Source organism: Lonchura striata, chromosome 4, assembly GCF_050655825.1.
Source record: "Lonchura striata isolate lonStrDom1 chromosome 4, ASM5065582v1, whole genome shotgun sequence".
Lineage (NCBI taxonomy): Eukaryota > Metazoa > Chordata > Aves > Passeriformes > Estrildidae > Lonchura > Lonchura striata.
In genome coordinates, this window is record NC_140706.1 from 36,077,299 (window position 1) to 36,097,861 (window position 20,563).

Genomic DNA, 20,563 nt, shown 5'->3' on the forward strand with positions numbered 1-20,563 from the left:
CTGTTACAGGTGCTGATTAAAACATGGAATAATCCTATACCACCATTTTCAAGCAGGTCAGCATCTGGAAGTAATTTATGCAGAGTAGTCATTAGACTTCCGTAATACTTCAAAAAGTCAACTTAAATCTTGACTGGAGTTCTCTGTCCTTTTGTATTCTGTAAGACAAACATCAGACACCCATGTTAAGCTTAACTAATACCTCCTCTTCTGAAAGATTCCTTTTTCCACTTTTTTTTTGAATTTTTTTTCCACAATAAATCACAGCTTTGTATCATGAAAGAAAAAGAAAAAACAATTAAAAAGAAATGTGCTAAAATATTTTATTCCCCTTACCTAAATTTCTGTTAGGTGTATTCTGCCCAGTAGGTTGTAGCATGAGCATGGTGAATATATAATCTACTGGTTCAGAGACACATTTTTGCTGATCTAAAGAAGCATGTCCATTTGGGAAAAGATGGTTTTTCCATTGTAACTTTGGTGGAATTTTGTTTGTTGACCCCTGTAGGACTGGACCAGTAGTTTCCTTTACAGATTAGACTGCATTTACAATGCAGGCTTTCCTTTGCTGCATGATTTTTAACTGTGTCCTTCCATGTCATGTTTTGAAGACAGCACAGCCCCCTGCAGTGGTTGGCTGTTAGTGGTGTATGAGAGAGTGAATATCTCTTTCTCAGAAGTTCTTACAGAGTTTTGGAGGAAATGGTTCATTTCTTATAGTTTTAAGGTCCTATCTTGTTGACCCACTGGAATAATCCTGACAAAGTCATTTGCTCTCTTCCAGTATAGAAGGGTTTGGACATGAGAACCTTAAAAAATTTGAAAAATAGGAACACTCCTGACACTTGTAAAACATTAAACAAAGCTCCTCCGTTTTAGAAATGGCTCCTCTGGCACTAAATCAGAGTGATACATACCAAGCTGGCAGCATTCAGCAGTGTTTATAGCCAGTGTGGCTGCTTGCTTGTCCTGGCAATCCTTGGCTGCCAGAAGAGCAAAACCATCTAAAATTCCTGTCCATAGGAATCCTCATCCATGGGATCCAATGAGTCTATCCACAGTCTTCTCCCCATTTCATCCAACCATCTCAGTGGCAGCATGTCCTGAAGCTCTGCTGGAGGAAGGAGAAGGGATTCAGGCACTCAGCCTCCTGGAGCAGCAGCCTGGATCTATAGGAAGGAAGCAGCTGCTGAGCAGTTGTGATTTAGAGACTCAATGCCAGCTCAACATCTCACATTCAATGGTGAGTGAGGAAGTGGAAGAAACTGAGACCACTGAGCTGAAAAACTATTTCCATTCTCACAATCAGATTGTAAAGAGAGACCTCAGATCTGGACTTTTAAATAAAGCCAAAATATAAACTGACGTGTATATCCTGACGTAAAGAATGACATCTGTGAGAGAGTTTAAGCAATTTGCAGGAGAGTATCAGACAAACAGATGATTTTCATAGATTTGCATGCCAGAGCTCTTGCTCAACATTCATATCTCTCTGATTTCATATGATATACCCTAATGAGGTCATAGCCTGGAACTAAGTGTAAAAAAACGGAATTATACTTCAGGTTGATCTAATAATTCCAAACGAGTCTGGCCAAATGCTAGTATTTCCACAGGGACAAGTAGATTTGTCTAATCTGTAATAAGACTATTGCAATAGCTTGACATAGGTATTCTGCTTCTGCCTTTCAAGGAAAGCCCTGGAAACATTGTTGAAAAGCTACAAGAAGAAAGAAAGAAAAAAAGAACTAATCTACCTCTAAGAAGGCCATCTTGCTATAAGTTAAGGAGCCCATAAAATACCTGGTCCCTAAGAGTATTTCTGGTGATTAAATGACTTTAATAAATATGGCAGATGTTTATTTTCATACATGGATACCTCAGGTGCATTTCCTGAATTTTTTCTTTTTTATCATAAGCAAAACTGAGCAATACACATTGATGGTTTTTATTGTAAAGGTAAAATAAAAGCTCATATAAAATTCTAAAAGTCCTTACATGCTTAATTATGAATTGAAGAAATCCCAGGCCTAGCAAAGACCTAAGCTGACCCATGTATTATTTATATTATCCATCACTTTAGAATATTTTGCTGGGTTTTTTGATGAATTGCACTACATTTAGACCAGAAACTTTGCAGTTTACTGAAGCAGCAGAATTATCTCATGCTTTCATGCAATGACCTCAGAGCTATTACAGAAGTCACCCTATAAAAGTCATTCAGTTGATTCTAATGTGCTGCACCCTTTCTGATAAAGTACGTGTTAATTTTTTAAGATGCATGTTGACACTAATAGCTGAATTGTTAATTTCAGAACCAGAAAAGGAAAAGCTATCAAAAAAGATGCATGAAAACAGCCTAAAAAATAATTCATCCTCATCTGAAGGTCTAAAGCCACTTAAAATTTTCAAGGACTAGGACTTTCAGTTTTGCTACCTGATTGTTGGCTTACAGCCCATAAAATCATACTAGGCTCGTTCTCGATGCTCAGTGTTCATCAAGGGGCAACGTGCAATCATTATTTTTCTAACAACTCCTTTCCCTGATTGCACACTAAGATCTCTGTCTCCATTCAGAGCTAACGCCAGGGTATTGTTTATCACTTAGCTGATCATACTGATATGACACTTCTATTTTAATACTCTCTGTATGCGTATTGATAGCAAGTGCTAGCCGGCCAAGAAACAATTAGGCACCCTATAGTGTAAGCACCCCAGTCCCATTAACCTCACTGGATGACATTTGTGCCAGAATAGAAGGAGAGACTTCGGCCCTGAATTTATCAGACAGCTGGAGTGTATTTTTGTCTTTTTTTCCACAGTGTCAGTAGACATAACATAGGTTTTGCATGGGTTTGCATAAATCCAGCTACAAAATGAACACATTACACTCTACACATAATTTTTTTTCTACATTTTTGGCTGCAGAACTATTTTGCGAAAGCAGTGTTCAACTGATATAAGCTGAAAAAGTTTTTAAGATTTAACAGTACCCCAGACAGGTCTGTATGGACAGGTAGGCTCAACTTGCACACCATGTCTGTTGCCCAGGCATGACACCCAGGATAGCAGGAATCTCTAGATTTGCACAATGCTCATGGGCTCACCTAACATTCATGAACATCACTAAGAAACTTTCTTGAAGGGAAGGATTATTTCCCCTCAAGAAAGAAATATAAGAAAGAAATATAAGGAAGAAATTACACCCAGCTCAAACTGACGTAGAGACAGTAAAATATTACCTATCCCTGTGTTAAACTGCATAAAAACCAGTCATAGTACTGAATAATGAATAGTCAATATTATGCAAATTGCCTTTGAATGTACCATAATCTTGTGCTTGAATGCAAATTGTAAAAACAATTTTAAGAGCTCAGCTTCAACCATTAATGGGACATTCTTCTTCTGTCACATTTTGTAGGACTGCAGGTGCTAAAAGTGAAAATTTGTAGGATTGGTTGTTGTAGTTTCTCACTTCCACTTGTGGCATTGCACTCAGTGAGAAGCTGTGAGAAAGGGACTGGAAATGGAGATCTCACTGTAGCACTTATTGCCAGGCAGTGGAAAACCTCTGGCAGCTTGACATTTTTTGTTGAATCTTTCTTTTCAGATTAAATTCTTTTCTGTATCCATGTTCAGAATTTTTATTGTCCTCTCATCTCCAAGACCTAATATATCATTGTATACATTTGGTCTCAATAATAGTTTGTGAATATTTTTTCTCTTAACATGTTCATAAATTAGCACAATTTTCCATTGTCATTATTTAGTTACCTGTCTCCTTAAGAACACTAAGCATTAGCCCACTAATCTTCTATGTTTTTCTGGAGAAGTAAAGAGATGCATATAAATTTTCATTTCATTTTTAAGAGTTACCAGGGAATTGCATTTATGTTAGAAAACATGTTTTTAATCAAATCTTCCTTGAAAAGAGAGATTCCATGTATGAAGGAAATATGTCAGAAAACTCACAAGCTCTATGTTAATTCCCAAGGTATTAAACTCAATTTTTCCTGTGTTCACATAGCAAGATTTTAAAGAAAACAAGATGCCTTTCAGATCACTTTGTTCCTTACTTCTTAATGATTTTAAGAAATTATCTGTTTAAACACTTTTGTTAGATTCATAATATAATTTTCCCCTCCTATTAATCCTATTGTAACCTCTGCATTGAATACATTCTATGAGAGAACAAAACACGTGTTCTTTTTAAAGAAAAACAAAAATATCCTGTAACTCCTGTTTAAACTGTTCCAGATACCTGGTCTATACTGCTGCATGCTAACATTTATGGGGCACTACTGAACTAATGATTATCCTGCAGTAATTCTGTTGTATCAGAGCTCTTGAAAATAGAGGATTCACACCTATGACCAAATTGTTGCACTTTAAAGAACTGAACCATTTCACAGAAATTAAATCATTTGCATATGAAATAATTTGTGTGTATATTTATTTAAACTCTGGCAAATACAAGGTAGTCCTGTGTCTTCCAGTCCCTACTACATCAACTATCCTAAAATACTTCCATGTCACCTGCAAACTGTCTCACTTGTTCTTGGCCGTCATCCTGACCATTTTAGCAGTGAAGGGATCAATAAAGAGCCCTGAGACAGAATATTCCTAACATTCCTCACAGGAAAAAAATGACCACTTATTCCTACCCTTTGTTTCTTATAATTTAAGCAGTTGTCACTCCGTTGTCACTATATGACAAGTCCTTCCCTTTTACTCTGTAAGGGCACAGTTCAAGTGAAAGTCCAGCTACACTGTACAAGCTGGATAGACCCTTATTCACATGGTGATTCATCATTCTTTCAAAGAATCTTATTGCTCTTGCAAATTATTTCTACATCTGCAAAACTTACTAACTCTTCCCCAAAGCATCATAACTGAGTATCATATTCCAATATGTTCTCTATCAGTTTATCTAGGCTTACATAAAGACATCTAGAAATAAATTTTTGTTTAGTATCTGATGGGATAGCAAAGGCTCGTGTCACATTCTCTTGGTACCTGCTCTAGTTCTGCCCAGGACAGAGATGACTTTTTTCCAGTAGCCAGGTGCAGTGGCACAAACCTCTGCTCCCAGCCCAGGGAGGCTGAGCAGATTACTTGCTCCCAGGGGTTCTGGGCTGCAGTGGCTGTGCCAAGTGGGTGTGACCAAGACATGGCTGCTGTTTGATGCCATTTTATGCCATCCCAGGGGCTGGGGGAAAGGTGCTATCATTTCTCATAAAGGTCTTCCTTTTTCCAGTCAGGACAAAACATGGTGTGGAGAGGAAGAGCCAGCCAGTATCTGACCTGGGCTTTCCTTATACATAGTTTCCTTGTCTTATGCCTTTTGTTGTGGATATTGTTGCTGTTACTGTTCATTTTCTTATCTTACTGCTGTTCCCAGTAAATTATTCTTATCTCAACCCATATTTTTTGCCTTTTTGTGCCTTCAAGTCTCAGAGCAGGAAAGGGGTGAGGATGGGGATACTGAGCAGCATCTGGTTTTGGGTCCGTTTCAGGGAGAAGGGACAGCACTAAATGAGGAGTGCCATTCCTAAACCACAACACTATCGAAGCAAATTTAAGCAATAATTAAAGCTTCACAATTACCAGTGTAGGATTTTTTTATCTTTGACACTCTTGGAAATACCATTCAGTACCTAAATGGTACTGAAAAATTTCTCTTCCTCAATCTTTCGCTACAGAACAGACTTCTGCAACTCATGTTTCAGATAGAGATAGTTCTTCATACTCCTCTTCAGTAAAGAACAATTTGTGGGTACAGTATTTTCTGTAATGAATACTAGTGCAAGGAATTCATTTTTATTCTCGCAGTGATTGGGATTTTCCTAGACAGTTCCTTTTATGTCACGATCATCCAACATTCCCAGCTTCTTCTTGAAAGGCTTTTTGCTTTGAATTCGCTGGAAGAAGTTTTTCTTATTTTTAGCAATTTTTCTTTCAGCCAGTTGCTTAACAATTTTTGTCCTGTCTAATATGGTGTCTAAATAGAGTTTTACATTTAAGACTCTGATTTTACTTTAAAGAGATTAAAAGAAAATATTTGCAGATGAAGTTTTTGAAACTACATACATTCCATATCAGAAGGGTCAATTTTTGTTTCATTGAAACATGAATTAGTGGAATTTAAAAACTGTGTTGGCTTGTCTGGAACATCTCTCTAATGTTGGGCATTAAAGAAGCATAAGAATTTTGCTGCATTATTGGAAAAGGACTAAAGACACTTGAGATGCAATTCTCAGAACTCCCTCAGCCTTGAGGTTTAGGCACCTGGAGTACAGCCACTCTGCTTCTGGCATAAAGTTGCTCAAGGATGTAAATTGTGTGTCTGTCCTCAGCCTTTCCTGCTTGATGTGCTTTGAGAGGGTGCACATAAATTCAACCGGTGTATTTATGTCATTTTCTTTTACTCTCCAAGGTGTAGGTTAGTACCTCAATGCGGATTCTGAATTCTGCTTCAAAAATCTTTAAAACATGAAGATATGGGTCCTTTTGTCTTTTACTAGATCATTTAATGTTGACACATTTTATCAAAAATAAAATAAAATAAAATGTGATTAGACTTTTTCTATAATTGTTTTGGTATAATAATTTTTTCTAGGTGATTTTACATACTTTAAAAATAAAGGCTGAGCTAAAAAACTACTTATTTATGCTTTAATTATATAAAGAATCAGAACATTGCATGCAACAAATCCTATCATGAGCTGAATATAAATTTAACATTCACCTCCATCCTTTCCATACACTCATATCCTTTAAATTTAATTTTTTAAGCCTTTGTCCTTTAGTCACCAACAAATGTGTCTTATTCTTTTTCTGGATTTTAATTTATATAAACTATATTTTTTTCTAAATCTGTTTTGTTTTCAGATAATTTAATTATAGGTAGGGGTTATGTAGTATATTTTAACAGCTCTCCCTCATGTTGGAATAAGAGGTATTTTACATTAAAGACTAGCTTCTAATTTATTGCTTGTACAAGGATTTGCAAACTCTTTGGAAGAGGTGGGTAGAATCAGCTACTTGCATGGATCTTTTCAGCTCTGATTGGTGGCAGTGGCTGCTGAGGGAAGAACAGATCAGAAATATAGGTCATTTGAAAGCAAACAGGATGTGTCCATTTGCATGAGTAGAGAGTGTAGGCTGCACAAAAACAAAGCAGAGTCTTAAATTTTCAACAGCGCTGTGCCAAAACTCAGCTTTAATTATAAACATTAACTTGGACATAGAACTTCAGTGTTAGCTCTATTTTGCATTCTAATCCCCTTACTACCACTTGTGACATCAATACCATTCCACTTCAGTTTTCCAAGCAAAAGAAATGGTGGCAATAATATTTAGCAATGTCCAGATATTAAGTGGATTAAACACGTTTCCTGAGCTCTTCTGAGCTGTAGTGTGCTGCATAAAGAATGGTTTTGCAACCAAATAGAAAGTCTTCTCTAAGATTCAGGCAGAGCTGAACTTCTTTAGGGGATCCTCAAAGTGAGAAGCCAGACATAGATGTTTCTGACCTCTGTCAGCATCTGCCATATCACTGCACAGCTCAGTAACAGCCACTTTACCAGGAGACCTTTGGAATAAGATTTCCTTTAATCTTAATTTAGTTACTTTCTTGGAAATTCTCATAGGTGAGTCACCAGCCTTCAGTCATAGCATCTACAAGTGAATGCTATCGTTTGCAAGATACAGTACACTTGCAAGATCCTATGATTTTTACTTCATAGTCCTTGTTTATTTTAAGGCACCAACTCTTCCAATTACATGGAATGAGCAAATCTCAGCTTTTTTTTTCTATCTCTGGGAACAAAACCAACAATAACAGAGACAGTGGATTTGGGTTTATTTACTAGCTTTCTCCCACACTGAAAACCTTAAAATGCAATGCTTAATGTTTCCACATGAAGAAGAATCACAGTGCTTCATACTTTTAAAATGTGGTGCTTTTTAAAACTTGCAATAAAGAAGAGAGAGCCTGAATCACAAGTCAACAGTTCTTGGGGTTAGCAGCACAATGTAGGATTTCAACTTTCATTTCTTGAAGTTCATTGCAGGCACTCTATCAATTCTTACTGCCACAAATCCGTAGTCAGAGACAGACGCTTTCCTTTGCACCTGCCATGGCAGAAGGCAGCCTGAGTAAAACTACTCCATTGATGCCTGATCTTGCTAAAACCACAAATCTAACTTGATTTTGGCATGAACCAGCAGAATTGCTCACTTACATTGCTTTCTCTCCCATGTATGTTTTATCTTCTTTATCTAATGCTAACTTGCTTTTTTCTCCCCCCAGGTTGAGAGTTAGCTTCCCTTGCCATATTTGTTTAACCTCTCTGGTCCATTGTATTTTCTCTGGCTTTACTTTTGGCAAGATCTTTCAGTGCAACATCAACATCAAATCTAGTTAATATGATCTTTATTCCATTTTCCAAACCACTAAGATGTTAATTAAAAACAGTTCTTACACTGATCCTTCCATTGGCTTGGATAGCTAGATTTCCCATTTAACATTATCCTGTTTTCTAATCTCTCTGGCCCCATTTACATAAAAGGATGAATTATGTTTTTAAATTATGAGATTTTACTAAGTACTTGAGCTAAGATAATGTATGTTAAGCTACTTTATTCCATTTTATCATTAATTTTGAAATTGTCCTAAAGAGCTTAAAAATCTGCTGGCAACATTTATTTTTATTCACTCAATATTGGATACTCCATGTGGGTTTAGGAATAACTTCTATTTAATTTTTATTTCTTTTCCCCTTCATTACTTAAAATATTAAACAAAAAAAAAGTATTAATGATCTTCATATCACACCAGGATGAGTATTTGATCCTGTCCTATAAGTATTGAAGAGGAAATATTCAGTGAATTGTCCAAGGATAGAAGACAGGACTGGGATGCAGAGGATCCCAGGGCTCAGTGACCATATCAATCATAACATAATATAATAGCACTCTTATAGATAAATTCACTATTTTTTCCTTGGCTTTTTTTATGTGTTTAATTTTTTAATTATTTAACTTGGAGCTGAGATGAATTTCCAGGTTTTTGCAGCAGTAATTAGCTGTTTTGTTTAAGATACATTAATTTCATTGAGAATTAATTACTTCTGAAGTTAGGTCATATGTACCAAAACCAAACTTGTGAAGAAGGAATGCCAGTTTTTGTTCTCAGCACTGTATTGCAAAGTTCTGAGTGTCCAGCTATCAGATCACAAGTCCAAAAAATAGGCTTTTTTGAGATTTATATACTGTATAAAAATGGCATTTTCTATCTGCCCATCAGGTTCAGTCAATATTGCAAGGAGTCAAGCAGCCTGCAACAATGATCCCACAACAGGTTCCCTTTCAGGAACAGCCTCTAATGGATACTGTGGGATTCATCTAGCAGTGAATCCACCAGATGCAATCTGCAGAGTGTGGAAGAGAGAGAAAGAGAGACAGGTGTCTGTCTCACAGGGAGAAGAATGAGAATTAATGCTTAGGAAAACTATTTTGCAGAGAATGCTCAGCAGGAGAAACACCTAAGTCTTAACTAGCAGACCTCTCTTTTCCTTAGGACAGATTGCCCCAAGGGACTTGAAGAGGGGAATGGAGAAATAATTCAAAAAGTGGTGCTCAGTATTTTCCTGACAGAATTTGCATGAAATAGATCTGTTCTTCACAGCTGTTTTCTTTCATCTTCCTTTCTGATGGACTGTGATGTGAAGCGAGCACCTCCTTCCTGACAGAGCTTCCGCTTGGGTTTGTCTTTTCATCCCTCATACGGTTATTCTCCTGGCAGCAGCTGTGCAAAGAGGCTCTGGATACCATGCAGTCGTTAAAATCCTGTCTGACAGTGAATTTCTTGCACCAAAGTTGCATCAGTTCTTGGCACTACTGGCAGCAGTGGTGGTCAGGGTGGTGCTTCCAATACAGTTTCTACTGTGAGCACCAGAGCTGAAATATTATAGGCCAGAACTGCATGTCTCTCTTGTGAGTTTTCTTGCAGAAAACAAGCTTCACTAGCATTAGTAGGGATTTTTTCTACCTATTTTTTAACTTCAGTTTATTAAATTATTTTGAGATTTTACAGCTTTCAAAGATGGGAATTGTATTTCTTTAAGTCACTTTAAAACTCTCCAGTGGAGCACTACATTATATATGTTAGAAATTAAGGCAGGGCACCAATTTTTATGTGGTTAAATCTGCCACAGAATGTGCTCAACATATTTGGATACTCTGGAAAATCCAAACAATGTGGTTTCTTAACAGTAATAAGATTTATTTTTTTTAAGGGAAAAGGGAAAAATAGAAAAAATGGCAAGGGTTTTCCTAAAGAAGTAGAAACTTGAGGCAGTAATACTGCTCTTAATTTCTCACCCAGGGTGGTCTTAAATATATGTTTGTATCTGAGTATGGTAGTGAGCAAGAAGTACAAATTACCTCCCAGCAAGGGAGTGAGCAAGGAGCTCACCTTCCAAGTTCTCACCAACATTGCCTGATGGAGTCTTGCCCCAGCTCGACTATCCATGAGCCCAGTTAGTAAAACTGGCTTCAGTGGGTCACATACATGTTGTTGTGAGTTTGGACTCTAACATCAGGAACTGCTCTAATCTAGAGCACGAAAGAAACATCGCCCTCTATTTGCTGTACATTTGAAAGCATGGAAAATTTTGTTGGTAGGTAGTTGTCTAGGACTCAATAGATATGATTGATATGATATGAAATGATATGAAATGGGTTTTTATTTATTAAGAAAAAAAAAAGTACTTAAAATGCATTAAAACTATATTTTAAAAACAGGTGAAATACAATACATTTCAAAGTCACTTCTTGAATCCTTTATTCCCTTATATCCAATATATTTCTTGTGCTGGAAACATGGAAAGCATGCATTTATTTTTTTTTTTCTGAAAGAAAAGGCACCATGAAAAAGAAGCCTAGACTAGGAAAAATAAAGTATTTTTCATATGAGGCCAAAAAGGTGACTTCCAAGTACTGTAGCCTAAATCAAAAGATTACACATTTTAAAAGTCCAAAGTTAAGGTGGGTAAGTAATTTTCACATCAGTTTTAATGCTTGTCCTTGGCTATCTCCAGATATGCAGTATCTTCATTTCAGTCAAGAGGTCTGTTTATCAGTAAGACCTCCAAGAGCTGATTAGGAAAAACATCCTGACAGTAAGTACTTTGGAATACACTGACAAGTAAAGAATAAACTCCTTCGTTCACCTCTGTAAAACTCACAGTAGTATAGATAGCTCTCACAGTGGTCCCATTTAGCATTGATTTTCTGTCAAATGCCATTGCTTTGCTATGATTTTACTTAAATGTGACCACAGTGACTGAAACAAGAGTGAGATTTTCAGAGTTGAGAGTCTGGGATTTATACTGAGGACTCTTATGCTTCTACTGTCTCTTTTATCTTCTATTGTGACTTTTTTTTTCCTGATCCCGCTTGCCAGTATGTAGATGCCTACATTTTATCTTTATAGTATGGCAGTAGAATGGAGCATTTCCAAATGTGTGCTTTTTTTGCTAGTGGAAAAAGCTAGTGGTGATGCAATTTTTACTAAATTCAGAATGTATTGGTGTATTTCAAGGCTTGATGTGCCTGAATAAAAATAAAACTGAATATAAATAAGCCTATCATTTAGATTTTTTTTGTCAGTTTTTGTTTTCTGTATACATGCATGAGTTTAAGGAAAAGATGCTATATTGTAAAAAAGATCTTGCATACTCATAGAAAGTGACTATCTCAAGATATAGACCTCTTTAGGAAATCATTTTATGTGCAATAATTAGGATAGATTAGTAACAAATGCTTTCATCTTAGCTTTTTGCCTATGTTGCTTTTTAAAATAATTAAGAATCCAGATTGTTTCTGTTTTTCACCTTCATTTACTGGCACCCAGCAAAGAGGTCCACACTTTGATTTTAATCATGGCCAGACAGTATAAGACCTTGGTCTTAAAGGCAAGCCGAGCAACAAGCTGAAACCCTGCTGTGTAATTTCAAAGCAATGTACTTCATGCTGCTAACCCTACAGTATGATTTCTGTTCTGCCAATGGCTCCAATAGCAGACAACTTCCAATTTGCACCTCTTGCATAAATCCACATACTGCCAATAGGTTTAGAAGAAAACCACAAGCTGCCCAGTTCAGCAGTCAGAGGTCTGTTAACAGATCTTTAACTATGATCTATTGTGTAGAAAGTCTGAAATTATGGATGCAGAGTTTCACTTTATAGAGCTCTCACTTGGCTATGCAGGTTTTCTTGAGATAATTATAAGTGTTTATTTTGGCTTTTAACAAGTTTAATCACATTATTTAGCATGTTCTGATTTTGTCACTGGGGCAACCATTACTCTTGCACACAAGTTTTGCTTAATTGGCAGCAAAATGAGAAAATGGAGTTTAAAGCAACTAATTGCACTAGACCTCACAGATGCCAAGATGTAGCTCTTTTAATTAAAACTTTTTACAAGATAGTTTACAAATGTAAAAACACTGTCTCTTGTAGGTACCTAATACAGTATCCTGCATTCAGTTTTTCTCCCATTTTAAGTGATTAAATATTCTGGAAGTTCAACTAAAGAATGATTGAAAAAGTATTTCAAAGCACAGAAAACAGAGATTGGGAGTATAAAAGCACAGAGTTCAATCAGGCCCTTCACTCAGTTATCCAAATTCCAATTTATAAATAACCTTGGCTGCCTGTAGAGAGTAATTCAGTCTGTTAATTTCAGGCCACCATTTAAGTATCATGCTGTGCCAAATTGCATTTGATGGTTTTATAATGGCATGACTACAATACACTAAAATGAGATCTATAAAGGTATCCTCTAGTGGGAATTTCAAACCAAATCTCCAGTGGTAAAAATGACATTCAATATTAAGCAGATCTTTCTACTGCATCACAGGTATCTGTTACTACCCCATGTTACACAAAATATATATTTTGCATTGAAGTTTAAAGTGTTTACAGTTCCTAATTTAAATGGGCTTTTGATTTCTAATGCTTGTTTGTTTTTTGGGTTCTTTTTAATCAAAAAAGTGCCTGCTTGAGGCACTTCATCTCTCTTTTAACCTCTGAAGTATGGGACTACAACTCTATCAAAAGCGACTGAACAAGTAGCACTTGATGGATAATTGTTTCCCCAAAGAGAGTGTTATTTCTTGAACTTTGGCATGAAACAACATAGGTAAATGGCACAAAGGTAAATGCTTGCATCAGGATATTGTCTCACAAAAGATTTCCCTGGTCACAGTGTCATTTTCCAGTAAGCAGGACATCTTCACCCCTCCTCCAGTGACCCAATGAAGTTGAATGCCTTTTGGAAGGTTAAGCTCTGTACACAGGGGTCATGGGACTGGGCTGAAGCCAGAGGGCCTGTTTATTTTCTTCATGTGTTGAACTATGCTGTTCTCTGGGTGTGAACGTAGCTTTCTAGCCTTCACATATGATCCCAAGGAAAAGACCTTGCTGACTAAGGTCTGGCTGTGTTGCTGAGCCATTCCAAAAATTCACATCTTTCCAGATGATGCATAGCAGCCAAAGAGAATCCTCATTGAAACACTGAATTGTGTTTTAAACTCTAGTAATCAGAAGCAAAGCATTTACTGAAGTAAGGGTGCAATTACTCAGACACTTTTTCAAACATTTCTTGGGGGAAAAAAACACTCAAAATGTATCCCTCTAGCATCAGCAACCACCACAGTACTGTAAAGACTTCCCCTTTGTCTGCTATAATGTCCTGAATTATAACATGTAAAACAAAGCACTGGGAATGTTTTAAACTTCCTGGCTTATGTCATGACTCCTACATATTGAAACAGTCACAGTATGCCTAACTGCTTGAAAGAAGGATTGCTTTTGTAAAAATTGTAGCCATGTCTTTATTTCTGATTTAACCATTTTTGAGCCCATGTAGGTTAAAATTATCTGCAGATTTTAAGTATCGAACAATATAAGTGAGTATCTTCACTTTTAGGAGTCCAGAGATGAAATATTCATATCATATAGATACTCAGTTCCTTCCTTAGACAGTTTTGGGGATCTTGGCATACCCTATTTTTATCTCCTTACAACTCTAAGATATATCCAGTGCATAATTTCAACACCATTTCTTTATTCTCAAAATCTTCCTGTAAACCAGGGGGTTCTAGACAAATTGTGAGCTCCTGCACTAGGTTAGTCCACCAGATTAGCATGCAACTTATTATTTTTACAAGCACAAAAGTTATATTATGTTGTATTCATTAATTTTGGCAGTGATTTAGTTTAGGATTTTTCTTGCTTGTTCCCTAGAAGAAATCTTCACTTATTTGTGGCAACAGATTGAACATGCTGTGCCTGAGATTAGATTGAGTAACTTCTGGTGTCAGGTGAGAAAATGTCTTCAGGAAGAGTGCACATCTTCTCCTACAAGTCTCACAGTGTAATAATATGTCTATCTTTTTTTAGTAGTCATAATATTTACAATGTATTATTAATAATGAATTTCATCATAATTCTGTTACTGACCAGACAGTGAACTTAAATAACTCATCAAATGTGTATTTTGATAGTTGCTGGAATATGGGGCATTATAACATAATGACTGGCTCCATAGCATTTTGTCAGATTTTTTAATGTTAGACATTGGATTGTACTATATTTATTTTTCATGGAGATAGTCAGGCTCTTGATTAATTTATGGAACTAATACTTGAGTACTAATTAAAATATTCCATTAAGAGAAATTTAATAAAGCAAAGACATTCAAGACTAATTTTAAAGTTAATTATAAATACTATAACTATTTCATGACAAGAGATCACACTGGTGTGAAACTTAATAGTTTTGTATTAAGCAGCCTTAAAAAATACAGGCTTTATTTTGATTTTTCTTTTCTAAGATACACATTTAAGAAAACCATTGTGGAGCAAGTAAATGAGTTCCATTTTAAAACATCAAACAACTTTTTTCACCTATATTTCACCTGAATTGCCTAAAATTTTTGTGTGTCCTGAAAAGCTTATGATAATGTTAACCTGTTCTCTGGTAAGTATCAAAATCAAGCCTAAATGTTGAGATAGTTATTTTAGAAATTGCAAAAAAAGGCACACAAACTATGCTGGTGTTTCCAGTGGTACAGTTTTTCCCACAAGATCCTGAAATATCATAGTCATTCTAACAATTATGCCAATTTTTAGATAAGATGCCAGACAGTGTCCAGAGTTCATTTCCAGTTATTTGGGCCTTCCTTGACATTTAGCACTTTTGTAAAAGGAAGAACATTCAATGTACTGACCCTGTTAAGTTCAGGAAAACTCATTTGAAAATTTCAGTTTCTTGTTCCTCTAAGGAATTGTTGTCTTTAAGAATAAATTGTTTCCCAAGGGTGACTGAAGTAGTTCTTTTTTATAGCTCACATATCATTGGAATTCTTCCTGTTATGTTAGAGTCCTTTGGAGTAGAAAGGGAACTTAAAATAGGTAAAAAGAGCTAATTTCAGTTCTCCATTGGTGCCTTTGAATGTGTACATATTCTCATTATATTTTGGTCCAAAGAAATAAATTTTAAAATTCTATCATCATCATTAACCCCCAGAAGTAAACAAAGTTTTATGAATTTTGAAAAAAATTTTTATGCACATGAGCCTTCTGTGGCATGCAGCAGTGGCGTGCACATAGCCTATCACCAAAATATTGGTATTATGTCCTAACAACCTCTTGTAACACACCTGGTAGCACTGAGTTCAAGCAAAGGCTATGGAAGTGAATTATATGACAAAAAACAAGACATCTGGCATGTCAGGAGCAGCCCATGTGTCAGCATACTCACCATCTATCTTTTTTAAAACTAGCAATAGCCAGATCTTTATAAGATCCATATAGGCAGGTTGGGCAGCATATAAGTGCTCTACCTGAATGAGGAGAAATATCATGGCTTATCTTCCCAAGGCTTTGGGAAGACATTTGAATACCATGAGCATGACAGTGTTTTTTATGGTCTACCTTGTGTTTCACAGAGAAGGAGCAGAAAAACCTAAGCACTTTGCAAACTCCAGGAAAAGCCTCACTTACCAACTTTTGACACACCTATTGTAAAGAGTCAGAAATTAGAAAACACTGCAATTCCCTAAAAGTCATGACAATCTACTCCCACTTTCCAACCCCTCATATTTCTAATTGGTCTGTTCTATAAAAGCAATGTGCAAAGTCAAAGAAATTTTGATCCTCAATTTTCTATCTCAGATACCTGATGTGTACCTTCAGATAGTGAAGATTTGGGGCAGGAAAAAAACTAGATTCTTCACATGGCTTAAAGCATAGTTTATCTCCACTGTTAGCACCAACTACTTAAAATGTTGTAAACAGAAGTTTAAGAGTTGGATAAGCTGCTTATATTTGCATTATTTGGGAGAGTTCTGAACCAAAGTTGCAGAAGTTTAATAGCTTATTCCAAATTATGGCTGAAAGCAATAACATTTCTCTCAGTAGCAAGCAAGCACACAAAGAAAAAATAGGATTAAAAATAATCTCTAGACTATAACTATAATTATGGGAAAATTTGGGGTGGCTGTTTAATTGTGATCAATGTATAACATTTTTTTAGTGAATTTATTTTTCCACAAAAACACAGGGTGTGTGAAACATGCCAAAAAGGACACCCTGACCCCTTTAAGTTCTGCTATTAACCTAATATGGATCTTGTCCTGGACAGTTGATGATTGCATAGTATAATTATAGAAACAAGGATAATTGCAATATACATAAGCAGTAGGGAATCTGCTTTTCACTAATAAGGGCCTGAGAATGATGACTCTGCTGATTTCAGCCCTCAATTGATTTCAAAATGGGTTAAAAATAAGCAGATTTTAGGGTATACCTTTCTGTAGGCACACAGTTTGTGGTGACTGGGAGTGTGGCTGTGTCCGAGCCTCACCCCCAGTGGGTGCAGCTGTGAGCAGCAGGGGAGCAGCACTGGCAGCAATGAGCCAGGGAGTGCCCAGGGGCACTGAGCAACCACCAAAGGGAGCAGAGGGCACACAGGGGCAGTGCAGGGACATGAGGGTATAAAAGGCTGGGCTGAAGAACAAGAAGGGCAGATGTTTGCAGCTTTCTGGGGTGGGATGGTGTTACTCTGTATGGGCAGGTGCCTGAAGCCTTCTGATGTTGTAAGGTGTTACTCTGTTTGGGTTGGGGCTTTCTGAAATTTTATGATGATACTCTCTGTGTCATGGCCATCTCTTCTGTGACATACACTGCAGCACCTTTCAGCAAGCAGATTTTTGGTAAAGTAAGATGATCCAATACATTTAACAACAAAATAATTTTTCTTCCCCATATTCCTTTATGTTCTGTTCTTTCAACTCAGTCTCTACCCCAAGTAAGGTATAGGTTATGATTTGAGCAGGAACATAAAATGCAAAAACTTTCAATGTTAGAACAAAATTTTGTATGAAAAAATATGTATGAAAAAGTTAAATATTCATAGTCTTGAAAGAGCTTTATCCACTCTTCTGGGGCTCCATATCAAGTAAATTAAATAGCCACATCTGTTCTGTATTGGAAAAACTGGGTCAAAAAAGAAAGTGTTAGTTCCTGCCCAAGCTTTCAAAATGAGAAAGTGATTATACCTGGTTTTAGAGCTTTATTAGATTATAATTAAGAGTGCAGAGCATCTAAGATAGCAAAGCACACATGAGATGCTGAGGATCTAATCAGTAGTAACTACAATGTCCTGATAGGAGCGGATGTGGAGGAAGACGGAGATGCTGTTCAAAAGTGTCACTCTGGCTCATGTTAGCCTGATCTTGGGTCTAATTTCCTTCCAGTTGCTGAAGGCTGGTCATGAGGATGCCTAGGGCCCATCTTCCTGTTTCTAGTTTCAGCATCTAGTTCTGTTCACTCCCAGACTACACAGGGTGTGAACTGAAGTCCTTTTGAGTAGAAGTCAAAAGTATGCTCTGGATCCAAACTGGGTGACAGGCACTTTTGAATAGTGAGCCAAAATAGTTAAATCCTCCTAAAAAGAAAATGTAACTGTCCAAGTCTTTGGAGTGGCCTTGCAAGTGTTAGCTTTGTAAATTACATGGGTTTACCCATTAATAGCTTCTCTGTATAAGAATAGTAAATGTGCCTCAATAGCATTTTAAGTTATTTTTTACTATCTGTGTTCAATGTTCAGTCTTCCATGTAGTTTTGTCTTTCCATGGAGAATGGACTGTGTTTGGAAAAAAGCCTGCCAGGTGTTAATCTGACTAATAATATTAAAATTACTTAAACTGAGAAAAGTTTGAGTGTTCTTTGCTGGTGAAAGCAACTCTTTATCTCACCTGGATGCAGAATGAATAGGAGAGACTCTGGCATGTGTCTGGGGGAGTGTGAGAAACAAATCTGAAAGTCAGCCAGCCTTGATGAAAGTGTAAAGGTGGATTCAGCTTTCTCAGTAAAGCCATGCCTCAAGAATAGATGTGTAGTCTTGGAGTCAAAGCAAATCAGGAATGTCACTGAGGAACACTTAAGGAATCTAAGCTTGGAAGGGACAGTCCCTCATTTCACTAGATCCTGGTCGTGACTAACATGTGGTAAAGTGTTGTTCAGCAGTTATAAAGAAAAGAGGCAGCAAGAAAGAGCAGAAGGAATAAATATAATGAAGATCTGGTGTAGAACAAACCAACAGGTTCTTCAAGGTTTCACACTGAGAGTGGTTCTGAACACAGGAGCCAGAGTAAAATGCCTGAATGGCAATGAGGGCATGAAAGTAGAAGTAAATATGCAGCAGATGGGGAAAAAAACTGGGGAGAACAATGGCTGGAAACTTAATTTTATCAGGAAAGGGAAGGCCAGAGGAAGAAAATTATTTTGCTAAAGGTATATAATTACAATAATATTTTGTCAATATTAATTGTGAATAAATTTTGACTTTCTGCTAAGTGGTTTGTAGCAGAAAAGGATTACTGTCACTAATTAGGATTAGTAGAAGCAAAAACTAAATAGTATTAAGATCAAGCATCATTAATTGATACAAGAAAAATATACAGTATGATCACTGTGATAGCAGAGGTTGATTTTCAATCAGCCTGAAATAAAAATTCAGGCTGGTATTTCCATATTAGTCAACCTAATGAACTATTAAAAAGATCTTAGCTTCCTTCACAAGAGCAAACTAGAACCTGTCTAACCCAAAACTTTAAATGAGTGAATTTACTTCTGTGGTTATATTGTGTTTTCTAGAAAACCTTCTTCATTTTTAAAATCAAATTTTCTAATTGACTTTTATGGATGTAGCATAAGCTTTTTTCACATTCCAGTAATGCATAAAACTGTTTTCATCTACTTCTCCTTATGTATGTGCACTAATGCTCATTGCATTTTAAACTGAAAAAAAAAAAAAAATAGCAAAGCAAGCACTGGATACAATGCACATATACGATTGACTTTGAATTATTTTCTTATTTTGTATAAGCTATTTTTTCCACACTGGGAACAAAAAATATCCCACAGGCAAAAACAGTATTTCAATATAATTTTCCTCAGAAAAGGAAGAAAAAGTTGAAATATCACCATTATTTTCTAAATGCAATGCAGAAAAATAATTCAATTTGGAAATGTCTATGTTTAGTTTTGACTTACTAAATAAAAATGTTTTATTTTCTTGAACTGAACCCAAATGCTGTGTTTCAAGTCAGTTCAGCATTAAGCTGTTTTGGCCTATTGTGCCTCATGGGAATCTGAGCAGTGCCCCCTGGTTCCCAGGCTTTCATATGGGCCAGGCTTCTTGGCAAACTCTCCCCCATTGCACCACACCATCTGACTCTAAAGATGAGCCATATGGCTCAGACAGAGGGGAGCTCATGGTGCATAATGGGACATAAACTTAGGCAAAAACTGCATTTTCCCTTAAAAAACATTTGACACAATTCCCAGTCCACTTTCTTCAAAAGCCATATTGTTAGAAAGGCTAGTAAAGGAGGCATGGTTTGCAGGTATACTGCTGAAAATCTTGTGCACATGAGAAGACATGGAATTCCAAGAGTTAAGAAACAGGACTGCTTTCATGTCTGTTATAACCCTTTTTAGATGGGGAGGAAAGTGGCCCCTACATATCTTGACAACACAGTAGAGAGGACTGCAATCTACAGAAGTCAAGGGGAAAAATGTGATAATAGAACAGATGGGGAATGTGTTCCTATGGTGACTAGATACACTATATTTTCTGCTAAGATATATAAATGAAAAGTAACACGAACTGCAGCAAGGGAAGACCAAACACTGATTTTTCCTGGGTTGTAATTATAGTTGGGGTGCTGCTAATAGTGATAGTCATTATTAAAATATATATCTATTTCTTGTTTATTATGTAGTATATTATGATTATGAGAACACGAACCAGACAAAAAGTATAAAAAATTAAACCATTTTGTATTTTGCTTTCATATACCTCACAAAAAAAAATCAACAGAAAAGATCAGAACTGTAGTGCCTTCAGTTAGCCACACAAGCAGACAGAAATATCTGGACTTAAAGACCTAGACAGAGAGAGGACATGTTATTAAGGGATGTCT

The 20,563-nt window shown here is 36.5% G+C and overlaps 1 long non-coding RNA gene across 2 annotated transcripts in view; it reads right to left on the reverse strand.

The window, feature by feature from the left end:
- Positions 1 to 20,563, reverse strand: part of LOC146767586 (uncharacterized) — a 64,316-nt gene that overhangs the window by 36,243 nt on the left and 7,510 nt on the right. Inside the window, exons 1-2 of one of the 2 annotated variants that reach the window (XR_014954780.1) lie at positions 918 to 20,563; positions 1 to 158 (exon numbers count right to left, since the gene is read on the reverse strand). The exon at positions 918 to 20,563 is cut by the window's right edge and continues 7,510 nt beyond it. This is a non-coding gene — a long non-coding RNA (uncharacterized LOC146767586). The other variant, XR_014954779.1, reaches the window with a different exon arrangement.